The sequence below is a fragment of the Pogoniulus pusillus genome, chromosome 21 (genome assembly GCF_015220805.1).
Source record: "Pogoniulus pusillus isolate bPogPus1 chromosome 21, bPogPus1.pri, whole genome shotgun sequence".
NCBI classification, from domain to species: domain Eukaryota; kingdom Metazoa; phylum Chordata; class Aves; order Piciformes; family Lybiidae; genus Pogoniulus; species Pogoniulus pusillus.
The window spans coordinates 20,271,091-20,286,872 of record NC_087284.1 but is presented as its reverse complement, the minus strand read 5'-3'; the positions used below and the strand labels follow the sequence as shown (position 1 = coordinate 20,286,872).

General features: G+C 42.6%; 1 protein-coding gene across 8 annotated transcripts in view; it reads right to left on the bottom strand.

The window, feature by feature from the left end:
• Window positions 1-15,782, bottom strand: part of CDH18 (cadherin 18) — a 200,383-nt gene that overhangs the window by 90,904 nt on the left and 93,697 nt on the right. For 3 of the 8 annotated variants that reach the window (XM_064161186.1, XM_064161187.1, XM_064161185.1), the window contains exon 2: window positions 2,118-2,194. The exons of 2 other annotated variants lie outside the window; for them this stretch is intronic. The gene's annotated coding sequence lies outside the window, so the exon portion shown is untranslated. Of the gene's footprint in view, window positions 1-1,648; window positions 1,734-2,117; window positions 2,195-15,782 lie in introns of those variants that run through there. 3 more of the 8 variants (XM_064161182.1, XM_064161191.1, XM_064161183.1) reach the window with 1 other exon arrangement.

The window sequence follows — 15,782 nt, the reverse complement described above, 5'->3', positions numbered from 1 at the left end:
GTCCCCCCTTGTTCTTTTGGTGGTTGCCTGGCAGAAGAGACCAACCCCACCTGGCTACAACCTCCCTTCAGGTAGTTGTGGACAGCAATGAGGTCATGCAGCCCACTGAGGCCTTGTAGGCCTAAGCTGGGGAGGGCAGTTTTGGCCTTCTCTCAGCCTGCTGAGGGGGAAGGGGCAGAGGATTCTAGAGGGCTTTGGTCCAATGGACTTGGCCTCATTTGTGGATATATTCATTCTACCTGATTGCCTTTTGCACCTGCAAGTAGAATCTCTCTTTCAACTTCCAATCAGTGTGTAGTATCTTCATTCTCACTCTTCAAAAGGAATAAGTGTCACTGCTGTCCTCCAGTCCTGGATAGCTCACAGCCCTAAGCTGGGACAGAAGCCAATTTGCTTTACCCCAACATGGGGCTCGATTCAACATTAGTTAGCTTTTATATTAAGAAATATGTGACTGGAAGTTAAAAATGAGATTCTGGATGCTTTTGACCCCAGCATCTACAGGAAAAATGTATGATTGCAAGACAGATATGAGATTCTGGACACTTTTGACCCTCGAGTCTATAGGGATGACCTGTGCATTTGCCTGGTGCAGCTACAGAGCTTGCCCAGGTAGTTTGAATCCACCTCAGTCCCCTTCTTTCAGTGGCACAGCAAGCACGGTGGGGGTGGTGCAGGCAGAGTGGCAGCTTCTGTGGCCTCAGGTAGAAGAGGTGGCAAAGCACCTTTGAATGCAGTGTGGGGGGAGACAGAGATGGCTCCAACTCTGGTCATTTCAGCCTCTCCTCATAGGGCTTGTGGTCCAGGCCTCTCACCAGCTTCACTGCCCTTCTCTGGACATGTTCCAGCACCTCAACATCTCTCTTGAATTGAGGAGCCCAGAACTGGACACAGCACTCAAGGTGTGGCCTGAGCAGTGCTGAGTACAGGGGCAGAATAACCTCCCTTGTCCTACTGGCCACACTGTTCTTGATGCAGGCCAGGATGCCACTGACTCTCCTGGGCACACTGCTGCCTCATCTTCAGCCTACTATGTACCAGTACCCCCAGATCCCTTTCTTCCTGGCTGCTCTCCAGCCAGTTTCTGCCCTTGTCAAACACACTCTAAAGAAGCACCTCACAGCTTTTAAATAACTGGAGCAGAAAAGACACATCACAGCAAAATATATGACTTAATTCATAAACTCTTTGATTCATCAGATAAAAAACTATGCACTTAAAGATAACTCCCAGCCTAATGTCAGTGTACCACCAAAGAATTTCTTTTTCTGTGAAACTCTGAAAATACATTATATTGGCAGAAAGCCACTGAAATGCACATGTTTCCTGGCTATCACAGCAACACTGTTTGACCTTCTTCATAGGCAAAATCCCTACCTTCTCTTTCAGACATGCCTGTATCCCTAAGGGGACTGAGCAGGATGCAGGGATAGGAGAGACAGAAAGCAAGGTTATAACAGCTTATCTTGAAAGATTTCCATGCAGGATGTCCCTTGAGGTTCTATGTTGAAAGCAGCTGTGCCTATAATGCCAGGAATCATGGCTGACTGCCTCATGGTCACAGTAATTTTGGAAAGTACTCTTGGTGGACAGATTAAGGCAGCCATTCTACAAGTAAAAATCAACAGTCACTTTAACAAAGCATTACCTGCTTACTAAGAAGGCCTTCTGCCCAGATATTTTTCCTCTAAAATAGGTTCTTCAGCTGCTTTAGCATATTTTGAGTCTAAAAATGAAAGAAAAATTCAATCAAGCTTGCTCTAACAAGCTCAGCTCACTTGCATGAAACTGAAACGAGCAGATGGAACTTCAGGTTTTGGCTTACTCCTTTCTATTTGATTGTTCTGTGATCTGCAACTGCTATTTCCATAATATTTACTCTTTTCATCCCCTAAATTGCAAATAATGTAACTTAAAACATGATTCTCCCACAGACAGACAATTTTTATACACACATTCTCTATTTAATAAATTCTTTTTCAATTATTTTGATTGTATTGTACCTTCTCTTTCACTCTTGCCTTGCAATATTTGTGATTCAATTTTAAGTTCATACAAATGCAGAAAGGAAGTCCACAAGACTACTGTTTTAACTATAAAATGGAGAACATACTTACCTTACAAGGCAATAAACTTCGACTTTTGTAACTGTCCCTTTGATTGTCTCACTCCCAGCTTGTCAATTAAGACTTCTCTGAAAGTAAAGAATATGATTTTTCAGAAGGAAAGAGGAAAAAATGATGGTTAGAAATGTACATACTGATATCACTGGCTTGAATCTGAGTTATCTTTCCAGTATGCTGACATGTACAAGACCCTCAAATAACAATATTCTAGCACCAAGTCTATGGAGACAGAGCTTAAGACAATTTGGCTTCCACACCTGTGAAGCTTTGTATATTTAGAATCACAGAATCAACCAGGTTGGAAGAGACCTCCAAGATCATCCAGTCCAATCTAGCACCCAGCCCTAGCCAGTCAACCAGACCATGGCACTAAGTGCCTCATCCAGGCTTTGTTTGAACACCTCCAGGGATGGTGACTCCACCACCTCCCTGGGCAGCCCATTCCAATGCCAATCACTCTCTCTGCCAACAACTTCCTCCTAACATCCAGCCTAGACCTACAAGAAATGTTAGTTTCCTCCTCACTTGGTCTGGGTTCTGAATGTTTTGTCATGTTTTGTGGTTAAACATTCACATGGAATACCACCAATCTGAACAGCTGCTTTTCTTATTTCAATAAGCTAGTAATTGTCAAAGCTATTACACTAATAATGAAGAAAAGTTTTGTTCCATTCTAAAGTTCAGAATGTTGAGGAGAAAACAGTTCAAATAAATATAGAGAATCATTGTCAAAGAGTAATTTCTTCTTGGCTGGCATTGTGAAATGTGTGATCTGGCACAAGATACAGCTCCAGCTCTGCCTAAATGAATGCATTAACTCCCACAACATAACAGGAATGAAGCTACAAAAATCTGTGATGGCTCTGAAAATAAAGCATGTCAGTGACACGGTGAATTATTTTCTGCATAAGATGCAGAAAATAAAATCAATTTGTCCAAAGTACACGGTTTATGGAGGAAAAAACACTCCACAGATTGGAACAGACTCTTTGGTGCATTCACTGAGGAGGCAAATTAATTTTATTGCTGTGAGATATTTCACATTTTGGAAAACAAACATTACATATGGCATTATGTTTCTTTGCTCACTCACCCATTTTGATCTGAAAGGAGACACATTATTAGGAAACCTTGCACTACCTATGATATACTAAAGGTTATATACCTATGATACTACTAAAAGGTAGTAAATAGTCCAAACAGCTATGGACAAAAGCCACACAATCACAGAGTCCCCAGGTTGGAAAAGACCTTAGGATCATCAAGTCCAACTATAAGCCAACATCTTCCTATATGCAACAGTTAGACCATAGACTCACAGAATTATTTGAGTTGGAAGGGATCCTAAAGATAACATAGTTTCAACCCCCTTGCCATGGGCAGGGACACCCTCCACTAGACCAGACAGCTCAGGGTTTCATCGAACCTGGGCTTGAACAGCTGCAGGCAAGGGACATCCACAACCTCCCTGGGCAACGTGTTCAGTGTCTTCACCACCCTCACTACAAAGAATCTGTTTCTAGTATCTAGTCTAGTATCTAATCCTTAAGCTTCAATCCATTCCCTCTCATCCTATCGCAAGCCCTTGTAAGAAGTCCATTCCCAGCTTTCTTGTAGGCTCCTTTCAGGTACAGAAAAGCAGCTATAATGTTTTCCAGAAGCCTTCTTTATTCCAGGGTGAAGAATGCCAACTCTCTCAGCCTGTCCCCGTAGAGGAGGTGCTCCAGACCTCTGATTATCTTCACGGCCCTCCTTTAGACCTGCTCCAGCAGCTTTATGTCTTTCATAGGCTGAGGGCACCAGTACTGCACACAACTCTCCAGGTAGAATCTTGAAAGAGCAGAGCTGATGGGGAGAATCACTTCCCTTGTCCTGCTGGTCACACTTCTTTTGGTACAGCCCAGGACACATCTGGCCTTCTGGACTGCAAGTGCACATTGCAGGCTCATGTTGAGTTTTTTGTCAACCAACATAGAATCATAGAATCCACCAGGTTGGAAGAGACCTCCAAGATCATCCAGTCCAACCTAGCACCCAGCCCTATTCTCTTCACAAACCAGTAGTTCCTTCCAAGTTAATAATGAACTGCAGCTTCTGTTCCACAAGGAAGCTCAAGAAGAAAACCAACTTCCCATTTCAACAGCACTATCAAGATGAAAAAATGAAAAGCAGCCTAATATTCATACACATTCTTAAATCATATTCACTTAATAAGTCAGAAGTTTCTGTTCAGCCTCAGTGAAACTTCAAAGTAGCTCTCACTGGTCTTACATTAACAGAGTGTGCAAGTATAAACACATCATCCACTCTCCCTATAAATCATAGAATCATAGAATCAACCGGGTTGGAAGAGACCTCCAAGATCATCCAGTCCAACCTACTACCCAGCCCTATCCAATCAACTAGATCATGGCACTAAGTGCCTCATCCAGGCTTTTCTTGAAGACCCCCAGGAACGGTGCCTCCACCACCTCCCTGGGCAGCCCATTCCAGTGGGAAATCACTCTCTCTGTGAAGAACTTCTTCCTAATATCCAGCCTATACCTACCCTGGCACAACCTGAGACTGTGTCCCCTTGTTCTATTGCTGGTTGCCTGGGAGAAGAGGCCACCAATATATCTATAAAGCAAATGAATCAGCAGCCATACTTTCTCCCTGTAAATGAGCCAACAACTATCGGTCAATCTGGTCAAATATTCTATACAGATTCTTTAATAATAGCAAAGAGAAAAAAATTAGAACTTTACAATGCTTTCAAATGATAGGAAAAAGAATCCAAGAAGTGCAGAAATGAATTTTTTTTCTGAAGCAAATGGCTTCATAAAAGTCATGGTGAGTACAAACATATACATGAGTTCTTGAGCAAGAGAAGAACTTGCATTAAACTCTTTTACTCTAACACTTTACAGACTGTTGGAAATATGTAGGGTACACAAGCCAGGATTTCAAGTAACAGGAACTAAAACTTTCTGAGGCATTAAATTCAACACTTAATAAAGTATGTCACAAGTAGGTACAAATGAGAAAATAATTTGACTAATGAAAGTTGAATTATATCCTCGAGTACTGGGAAATGACACAGACAGACAAAAAAATCCCCAAGTGGCCCTAACAAAGCAAAACACTAAACTTTGTAGGCTGAAGATGAGGCAGCAGTGTGCCCAGGTGGCCAAGAGAGCCAATGGCATCCTGGCCTGCATCAGGAACAGTGTGGCCAGTAGGACAAGGGAGGTTATTCTGCCCCTGTACTCAGCACTGCTCAGGCCACACCTTGAGTACTGTGTCCAGTTCTGGGCTCCTCAATTCAAGAGAGATGTTGAGGTGCTGGAAGGTGTCCAGAGAAGGGCAACAAAGCTGGTGAGGGTCCTGGAACACAAACCCTATGAGGAGAGGCTGAGGGAGCTGGGGGTGTGCAGCCTGCAGAAGAGGAGGCTCAGGGGGGACCTCATTGCTGTCTGCAACTACCTGAAGGGAGGTTGTAGCCAGGTGAGGGTGGCCTCTTCTCCCAGGCAACCAGCCATAGAACAAGGGGACACAGTCTCAAGTTGTGCCAGGGAAAGTATAGGCTGGATGTTAGGAGGAAGTTGTTGGCAGAGAGAGTGATTGGCATTGGAATGGGCTGCCCAGGGAGGTGGTGGAGGCACCATCCCTGGAGGTGTTGAAGCAAAACCTGGCTGAGGCACTTAGTGCCATGGTCTGGTTGACTGGCTAGGGCTGGGTGCTAGGTTGGACAGGCTGATCTTGGAGGTCTCTTTCAATCTGGTTGATTCTATGAGTCTAAGATTTACATAATCCTGTGTTCTTCCTGAGTGGCAGGATATGAAGACTGAAAATGTGGCAAGTATATTATACCTAAATTATTTTCAAATGCTCATGTTAAACACACAGCAAAGTGATAATAAAAGTCACAACAGTTTCACTCATGATTCACAGTTCCAGCCCAGTGAGAATGAGCTTTCCCTTCTTACTGGCAAACATGAACTGCAGGGGTACAAGCATAAGCCTTCAGTTGTGCTCCGCTCTACCTACTCTGCACAGCCTCATACCCCTCCATTCTGCAGCTTGCCTACAGGGCTTCGTGGCAGGCAGCCTGTACTGCTGGCCCCATGCTGCTCTCTATTCCCACTGGTGCCTGCGTCTGAGAGAAAGGCCACCTGGCACAGCCCTGCTTTGCTCTGCCTGCAGCCTGGGGAAGACCACATGGCATGGCCTCCCTTCCCCTCCACTGCTGCTCCTCGCAGTGTGTGTGCATGCTGCAGGAAACCTGGAACCACTCCTGGGACAACTCCATTATTTTCAAGACAGGGATATAGTGAAACTCATTCTCTTTGATATGTATGTATTTCCCACTGCTTTTTCTTCCCATTTTCCCTCTGCTCCAGTCCAATCTAATAAATGCAGTTCATCAGATTTTTGGCATTGTTTTGTCTTTATTTACTCCAAGGGAATTAATGTGAACCTCAGCACAACCCCCCCCACATCCCTATCCTGACCAGAGATAACAGGGTCATGACTGTCAGCTCTTAAGGAATAATGAGTAGCATTAACAACAGACAAAAGGAAAAAGTTATGTACTGTGTTATCTTTACTCAACCACTCATTAAACAGAAAAGACCAGAAAAAATATTGTTTATATTCTTAAGAAACAAGGCCCAAAAGCAAGCAATCAACCAAAAAAAAAATCAAAATCAAACATAAAATAAATCTTTGTTTATTCAATTTTTGTGTAAGAGATCTGGTGGTTTTAGTTGATTGTAAGAACAGTGGGAGTCAACAAGATGGCCCAAAAGGCCAATCCTATGATGTGGTGTATCAAGCACAGTACAGCTAACCATCTGGAAGGACTGTCACATTATGTTCAGCATTGCTGTGGCTCAGATATGAGTACTGTGTGCAATTTGGGGTTCCAAAATATAAAGATATAAAAACACAGGAATCTGTTCAATGGCTACAAAGACAGTGAAAAGCCCTGAAGGCATGATTTATGAGCAGCAGATGAAGAGAGCAGGTTTGTTCATCTTAAGGATGGGTAGGCTAAGGGGTGCCAACACTGCTGTCTACAACTTCCTTACAAGTGGGAACAGAGAGGGAGATGCTGAATTCTTTCTAGTGTTCAGAGAAAGGATGCAAGGGAATGGCTTAAGGCTGCACAAGGGGAAGATGAGATTGTGATTTAGGCAAAAGTTCTTCACCAAGAGGGTGGCCAGGCACTGAAACAAGCTCCCTAGGGAAGTGGCCTCAGGTCTGTCAATGTTCAAGAAGTGTTTGGACAAAGCTCTCATGGTTTAATTTGTAGATTGCCCTATGTGGAGTCAAGAGTTGGATTTGATGATCCTTGTGGGTCCGTTCAACTCAGGATATTCTATGACTCCATGAAAAATGCTTCAAAACTTTGTATTTCCTTTCCTAAAATGCATCACATACTCAGCCTTGAGTACTGTGTCCAGTTCTGGGCTCCTCAAGATGTTGAGGTGCTGGAACACAAACCCTATGAGGAGAGGCTGAGGGAGCTGGGGGTGTGCAGCCTGGAGAAGAGGAGGCTCAGGGGTGACCTCATTACTGTCTACAACTACCTGAAGGGAGGCTGTAGCCAGGTGGGGTTGGTCTCTTCTGCCAGGCAACCAGCAACAGAACAAGGGGACACAGTCTCAAGTTGTGCTGGGGGAGGTCTAGGCTGGATGTTAGGAGGAAGTTGTTGGCAGAGAGAGCGATTGGCATTGGAATGGGCTGCCCAGGGAGGTGGTGGAATTGCCATCCCTGGAGGTGTTCAAGCAAAGCCTGGCTGAGGCACTCAGTGCCATGGTCTAGATGATTGGCTAGGGCTGGGTGCTAGGTTGGACTGGCTGATCTTGGAGGTCTCTTCCAACCTGGCTGATTTTATTATTCTATGTAGTTGATAAATAAAATAGGTTATCAAGACCCTAGGTTGCTTGGGCTTATTTTTCTTTTCCCTTTTCCCAGATACATTTTTGCTTAGTACATTGGAAAGGATATTATTTCACATGAATAGAAAGCAAGACAATTTCACATGGCAATAACCTCCCTGCACAAACTAATATAAAGCTACTTTTCATGTCACAATTAGAAACTTTTTCATATTAAGTATCAGTTGTGCACAGAAGGTTAAAGAAGTTATTAAGACCTATTTATTCTTTGAAGTTATGGTAAAGAGCATACCTAAAATTCACGTTGAAAGAAATAGGCCTTTGACTTTTAATATACTTGAAGAGCATTCTACAATCCAGGAATGAGAACATAAATTTGAAATTCTCATTTTGTTTAGACACTCAGACAGTATATGGAACACAGTAGGTCAAAGTGAATCTCAAAAGATGTCTTTCTTTCTGTGTTAGTTCAAGTTGCATCCAGCTGTCTATAAAGCAGTACCTTTGTTATCAGAAGGTTGCCAAAACAAAATATTTCATTGTTGAGATGCACAATTCATTACTGTTTTGGACATTAAGAAACACTCAATCTGAAATACATAAAATGCATTTAGCAGGGTGCCTGCAAACAGGTCAAAGCACTGTGAACAAGTTAACCTGCCTGTTTCCCTCCAACACAGAAGTGAGAGAAAAGTAAAATACACACACAAGAGAAAAACCACTATGGGGTGAGATAAATAAAGTCCAGTATTAATGTGATAAGATAATGCACAGTTCCCTTAGCCTATTTGCAGTAGAAAGCAGCTGCAAGCATAAAGCCAGAGAACTAAAACCTAAGCCAGGCAGGTACTCCCCCATCCCTCTCCCTCTGGATGCCAACCCAGTGGAAAAGAGCCCACATGCAAAACCCAGAACCCCAAAGCAGCAACTGGAACAGGAAGCCACTCACGCTACAATCTGAACTTCATGCCCCATAATACTTAGCTCCAGCCAGCACTTTCATTTTGAAGCTGGCATGTGGCAGGATGGTATGAATTGCAGCAAATTAAAATCAACCTATGATAGAAATTGCACTCCAGAGGGAATGGAAAAAAATCAGTCCATCAGCTGAATAAGGTATTCAAATCAATGCTATTAGAGTGGCTCCTTAGTAAATGCATACTTCATTATCACTATTCATTTACTGGTTTACATTGGTGATAAGAGTGCAGCTGATCAGTTAAAGGGCATTTCTTATGCAAATTGCCTGCACAAATAATCTTACTTTTCATGTAAAAACTCCTGAATAACCAACATTGATATGCTTGGCTGGAACAGATCTCTCAACAATAGTGTTAAGTAATATTCTCAGATAACAAATATTTTACCAGATGATTTATAGGGTTTAAACTGTTTATTTAGCAATGCATACAGTTCAGCGTTGGAAAAGAAAGCAAACAACTCTTTCCATTGAGACTGAAGTGACACCATTGTGAAGAGGTCTAGTTGGAGATAATCAACATTTAAAAGAAAACTAACTCCCAAAATGTCAAACTAAAATATATGGTCACAATTACATTTTTTTATTCAAAGTTCCTATTCCCACAGACCACTTATGGTCTAAGAAAGGAGTAATCACAGTAGCACAGAATGAAATCTAACATGGAAAAGTTTTCAGCTATATACAGAATAAGCATCATGCTCACCTTCTGGCTTACAGAAAGTGCTAGTTACAACAGAATCGTGACCAAGAGGCTATTCACTGAAAAATTCCATCATAGATCCCTAATTAAGTAATTTAAGCACAGAATTAAGAAATAATCATGGAAGTTCTTCACAGAGAGAGTGATTGGCATTGGAATGGGCTGCCCAGGGAGGTGGTGGAGTCACCATCCCTGGAGGTGTTCAAGCAAAGCCTGGATGAGGCACTAAGTGCCATGGTCTAGTTGACTGGATAGAGCTGGGTGAGAGGTTGGACTGGATGATCTTGGAGGTCTCTTCCAACATGTTTGATTCTATAAGGCTGTAACATTACACAGGCAAAGTTAGTAATCACTTTGTGATTTGCTTTATAAAAGATCTCTGTTCAGGAAACTTGATCTGTGTATTAAGCTTTCTGTAATTACACTGACTGCAAAACATTTGTGTTCTGAAGAACTGCAAATAAAGAGCAAAAATAGGCAGTGATATAGCCAATCAGGGCACAAAAACTGTCTGATTGGGAAAGAAACCTCCTATGATTTCACAGATTTTGGAGGAGAGATAAGAGGAAGAAGTGGCAGAACACCATAGACTGCTATGGCTTTAAGAAAAATCTCTGCCTTATAGAACTGAAAGGAGGACAGAACTCATCAGTTTTATATGCTATCTTACATTTACATTATAGCCAAACCTAGTAAAAGTATGAAAACTGAAGACAGCCCTCACAGGGAAGGTGGCAGCATTTAATAGAACTATAGCTTTACAAGAGAAGACTTACTGTCACATTGCTACATGAAGAACCTAACTGAATCCACTCACTGAACCCAGCAGCATTTAAAATACAATACACAGCCAAAAGAAGGTGCTGTGAGTAGGGTCCCTTAGGGAGCCAGACCAAACACGTATTTCTGGTCTTTCCAATTCTGCCCCTTCCTTGGCTGTCTGATGGCCACAACAGCAGACTCAGTGCTTATGAGCTGGGTATATGCAAAGTCTGCCTCTAAGATCCTATTTGTTGCCAAGTCCCATAGACTCAGCAGTAAAAATCAGGCAGTTGGTTTGGCTCCTCTTGATACAGATCTAATTAAGACTGGTCATTAAACACAAGTAAATGTCACCTGCTACACAAGCTACAAAGTGCTGTGTTGCAATGAGTGAATTCACCTCCTTGGGCTCCAGATCACTGCTCTAGACAGAGGCAGTGCTTCTGTGCCTCAGTCAGTACATCAAATACCAGTGCTTAAAATTACCTGCTTATTTCACAACACCTAGAAACAAAAAATAAGCTCTTACTTAGATAGCATGGGAAACATAGATTTAATTTAGTCTCTTTTCAGTAACTTGATTAGGAAGTATCTGTAGGCCTGATTTTGTACAGCTCATCACAAATTTCAGGTGGGAATATCAAAGGCACTTGCAAAGCAATAACACTGCAATTATAGCTGCATCTTTAACCCTCCAAATTTAAACAAAACAAACCAAACATGGAATCAGCAATGAACACTGGAGATATGTCACATTTTATTTTGCCATTATCAGCACTCTGTAACAAATTCAAACAGATGATACTCTGCTTCCATGGAAAAGAAAGAAAAGAGTCAAGTAGCTACTTTCATGATTTCTATCTGAATAGAACACACTCTATTATGATTTCTATATTGGAGGGCAAAAAAAATATTCACAGAATCATAAAATCAACCAGGTTGGAAGAGACCTCCAACATCATCCAGTCCAACCTAGCACCCAGCCCTAGCCAGTCATCTACACCATGGCACTAAGTGCCTCATCCAGGCTTTTCTTGAACAAATCCAGAGACGGCGGCTCCACCACCTCCCTGGGCAGCCCATTCCAATGCCAATCACTCTCTCTGCCAACAACTTCCTCCTAACATCCAGCCTCGACTTCCCCCAGCACAACTTGAGACTGTGTCCCCTTGTTCTGCTGCTGGTTGCCTGGCAGAAGAGAGACCACCCCCCACCTGGTTACAACCTCCTTTCAGGTAGCTGTAGACAGCAATGAGGTCCCCCCTGAGCCTCCTCTTCTCCAGGCTGCACACCTCCAGCTCCCTCATACTCTCCTCATAGGGTTTGTGTTCCAGGCCCCTCACCAGCTTTGTTGCCCTTCTCTGGACACCTTCCAGCACCTCAACATCTCTCTTGAATTGAATAGCCCAGAGCTGGACACAGTTCTCAAGGTGTGGCCTGACCAGGGGTTGACTACAGGGGCAGAATAACCTACCTCATCCTACTGGCCACACTGTTCCTGATAGGGGTCAGAATGCCATTGGCTGTCTTGTGTACCTGGGCACACTGCTGGCTCACCTTCATCCTACTCTCTACCAGTACCCCCAGGTCCCTTTCTTCCTGGCTGCTCTCAGCCACTCTGTCCCCAGCCTGTAGTGCTGCTTGGGGTTGTTGTGGCCAAAGTGCAGAACCCTGCACTTGGCCTTGTTCAGTCTCATCCCATTGGCCTCTGCCCACCCATTCAGCCTGCCCAGGTCCCTCTGCAGGGCTCTGCTACCCTCCAACAGATCAACACCTGCCCCTAGCTTGGTGTCATCTGCAAACTTACTGATGCTGGACTCAGTCCCCTCACCCACCTCAACAACAAAGATGTTGAAGAGATTCAAAAAAAGTAGAAGAAATTAGGAAGTTCTGGGAGATACTGCAACAGCAGAAATGATAACAGTACTCTTGCCACCTCTAAGAAATAGAAATATTTGGTTATTTTGGAGTAGCTGGCCAGAGCTGACAGCTGAACTCAATTATGATTCCATCAGGTGCCAGCTGATAACATCTGAGTATGAGAGAAGATGGAATACAGTAATCTCTGCGAATCATAAAAGAAAGTAATCTCTCTAAGCTGATACAGAACTGTTTCTTGCTTAAGTCTCACATTCCACATAAACAAAATTTAGACCATTAAAGCTTAAAGGTTAAATCAACTTAGCAGAATGTTTTAAAAACACATTCCCACTGAACTTCTAGCAGACAAATGGAACAATATCATTCTTCTGGATAAAAAGATTCCAAGTAACAAAATAATCTGGTGTTTTGGTTAATGCAATGTCCACATTGTCTGCTGTGTCTACCTGCAAGAGAGGTATTTTCCCCATATTCCAGGGGAAGATGCTAAAAAGGTTGTTTGAGATTTCTTCAAAGGTTGCACAATGCACTGTATGTGTAGCATTTATTTAGGATTATGCAATACAGCTGCCCTGGAAACTAGGAAAATATTAAATATATACAGAAGTGAAGCAGTAGACTCACTCCTTCAGAGTGGTTGGTGCTGCCTTTTACTTAAGCACAGCGAGGCTCCATCCCACTGGGAGATGCATTACAGCTTAGTATTTTCTGCCAGGTTGTTCTGTAAGTCAACATTTTAAATTGCAGTGGCATGCCACTTGAAAAGAGAATTCTAAACACAGAGAAACCAGAGAGTATACATTCTGCCCTACTATCCTGGTTTTGCTGGGACAGAATTAGAGGCTAGCCATGGGCTGCAGGGCATTAGCAGTTTTGTGTCAGCCAGGGCAGCTGACTCAAGATGGCTCACAGGTGTAGCCAGTGCTTTATTTTGAACAACATACATCTGCTGGGCTTCTTCCAGGCAACCAGCAATAGAACAAGGGGACACAGTCTCAAATTGTGCTGGAGAAAGTCTAGGCTGGAGGTTAGGAGGAAGTTGTTGTCAGAGAGAGTGATTGGCATTGGAATGGGCTGCCCAGGGAGGTGGTGGAGTCACCATCCCTGGAGGTGTTCAAGCAAAGCCTGGATGAGGCACTTAGTGCCATGGTCTGGTTGAGTGGCTAGGGCTGGGTGCTAGGTTGGACTGGATGATCTTGGAGGTCTCTTCCAACCTGGTTGCTTCTATGAATATAGCTTTGTATATTTTATATTGGCATTGGTATTATTTTTGGTGCTTCACTAAACCCATTTTCATTTCAATACATGTGTACTCTTTTATCTTCCCAATTCACCCTCTCTGCTGGAGAGGGGTCACAGTCATAGAATAGCTGAGGGTGGAAGAGACTTTTGAGATCACCAAGTCTAATTGATCCCCTGGAGCTCACAATCCCACTATAGTGCTAAGCTAATTGGGTCATTGGGAAGTAAGCCACTGCTAGTTTAACCCCAGACAGGGGCTAAATGTAGACACCTGCCAAATAAGGGCTTTATCTTAGAAATTAAGATAATATTTAAAGCATGTAACATTTTCTTGTTATTTTCTACACTGTTCTGTTGTCCATCTGAATCATTTTACTTTACAAAGACTTCCACTTCTTTCCTTCAGTGCTGAACAAATCTGTGGTCCTCCTGGTAATCAGATTCTATTTTCCATATTTTACTACAAGATGTTAGAAACATTTTTTTTTACCTTTGCAGGTTCACCTTCCCTTTGGCATTAAAGATGCAAAACTCTACATTCTGCACTTGCCATCATGTCAAGCAAGCCATACTTAGTCTTCTTGTGGCTCCAAGTCTTGAATTCTTTTGTTCATTAAAAGTCTTGCCTCTTTGAAAGTACTCTTTAACTCTCTACAATAAAAACACCTCTGGAAGAAGAAGATTTGGCTTCATAATTAGTTCAGGTCAAGAATGTACTAGTTTGAAGCTAGCTCAAATGTTTTGGTGAGAAGGACTAGATTACAGGCTGTGAGAAGAAAACTATGGTGATGTCTGCTTCACTCATAGGCTTGCTGAGATGTATAAGAACAAGAACACAAACATAGATAAGGGAGCTGCTCTGTCTGGGCTGTGGGGTGCATTAACCTAATCTACTGTCTCTGTGACTAAATCCACCTGCTTCCTAACCCCCTTGGCTGGCTGTCCAGTCTTCCTTGGGCACAAGGTAACATCTGGGGTAAGGTAGAGAGGGGTAGGAGAGGATGGAAGGGCACTTGAGGGCTCCTCCTGGGGACTCAGGTGTCTGGGAGGGCTGCTGTGTTTCTGTATTACCTTTTACCTTGTATATTTCTGTATATACCTGTATATATTGTAAATATCTGCTTGTATATCATGCTAAGCTGCAAATATAAGCTACATTCAATTTCCAGAGCCAGTTGAGTCTAGTCTGGGTGATTTCCAAAGTGTGTGTGTTGGGGAGGGGTAACACCCAAACCATCACAAAGAAGCATCCTCCAAAAGAGAGTCTATGAAATTCTTTAATCTGGTTTCTCCAGTCACCCAAGTTTGGAGTGGACATTCATATCCAAGGTGAATCATAGAATGCAGTTTGGAGTGGACATTCATATCCAAGGTAAATTATAGAATGAAGTTTGGAGTGGACATTCATATCCAAGGTGAATCATAGAATCAAGTTGGGAGTGGACATTCATATCCAAGGTGAATCATAGAATGAAGTTTGGAGTGGACATTCATATCCAAGGTGAATCAGAATGTAGTTTGGAGTAGACATTCATATCCAAGTTAAATCACAGAATGCAGTTTGGAGTGGACATTCATATCCAAGGTAAATCATAGAATGAAGTTTGGAGTGGACATTCATATCCAAGGTAAATCATACAATGAAGTTTGGAGTGGACATTCATATCCAAGGTAAATCACAGAATGAAGTTTGGAGTGGACATTCATATCCAAGGTGAATCATAGAATGAAGTTTGGAGTGGACATTCATATCCAAGGTAAATCATACAATGAAGTTTGGAGTGGACATTCATATCCAAGGTAAATCACAGAATGAAGTTTGGAGTGGACATTCATATCCAAGGTAAATCATAGAATGAAGTTTGGAGTGGACATTCATATCCAAGGTAAATCAGAATGTAGTTTGGAGTAGACATTCATATCCAAGTTAAATCACAGAATGCAGTTTGGAGTGGACATTCATATCCAAGGTAAATCATAGAATGAAGTTTGGAGTGGACATTCATATCCAAGGTAAATCACAGAATGAAGTTTGGAGTGGACAATCATATCCAAGGTAAATCACAGAATGAAGTTTGGAGTGGACATTCATATCCAAGGTAAATCAGAATGTAGTTTGGAGTGGACATTCATATCCAAGGTAAATCACAGAATGCAGTTTGGAGTGGACATTCATATCCAAGGTGAATCATAGAATGAAGTTT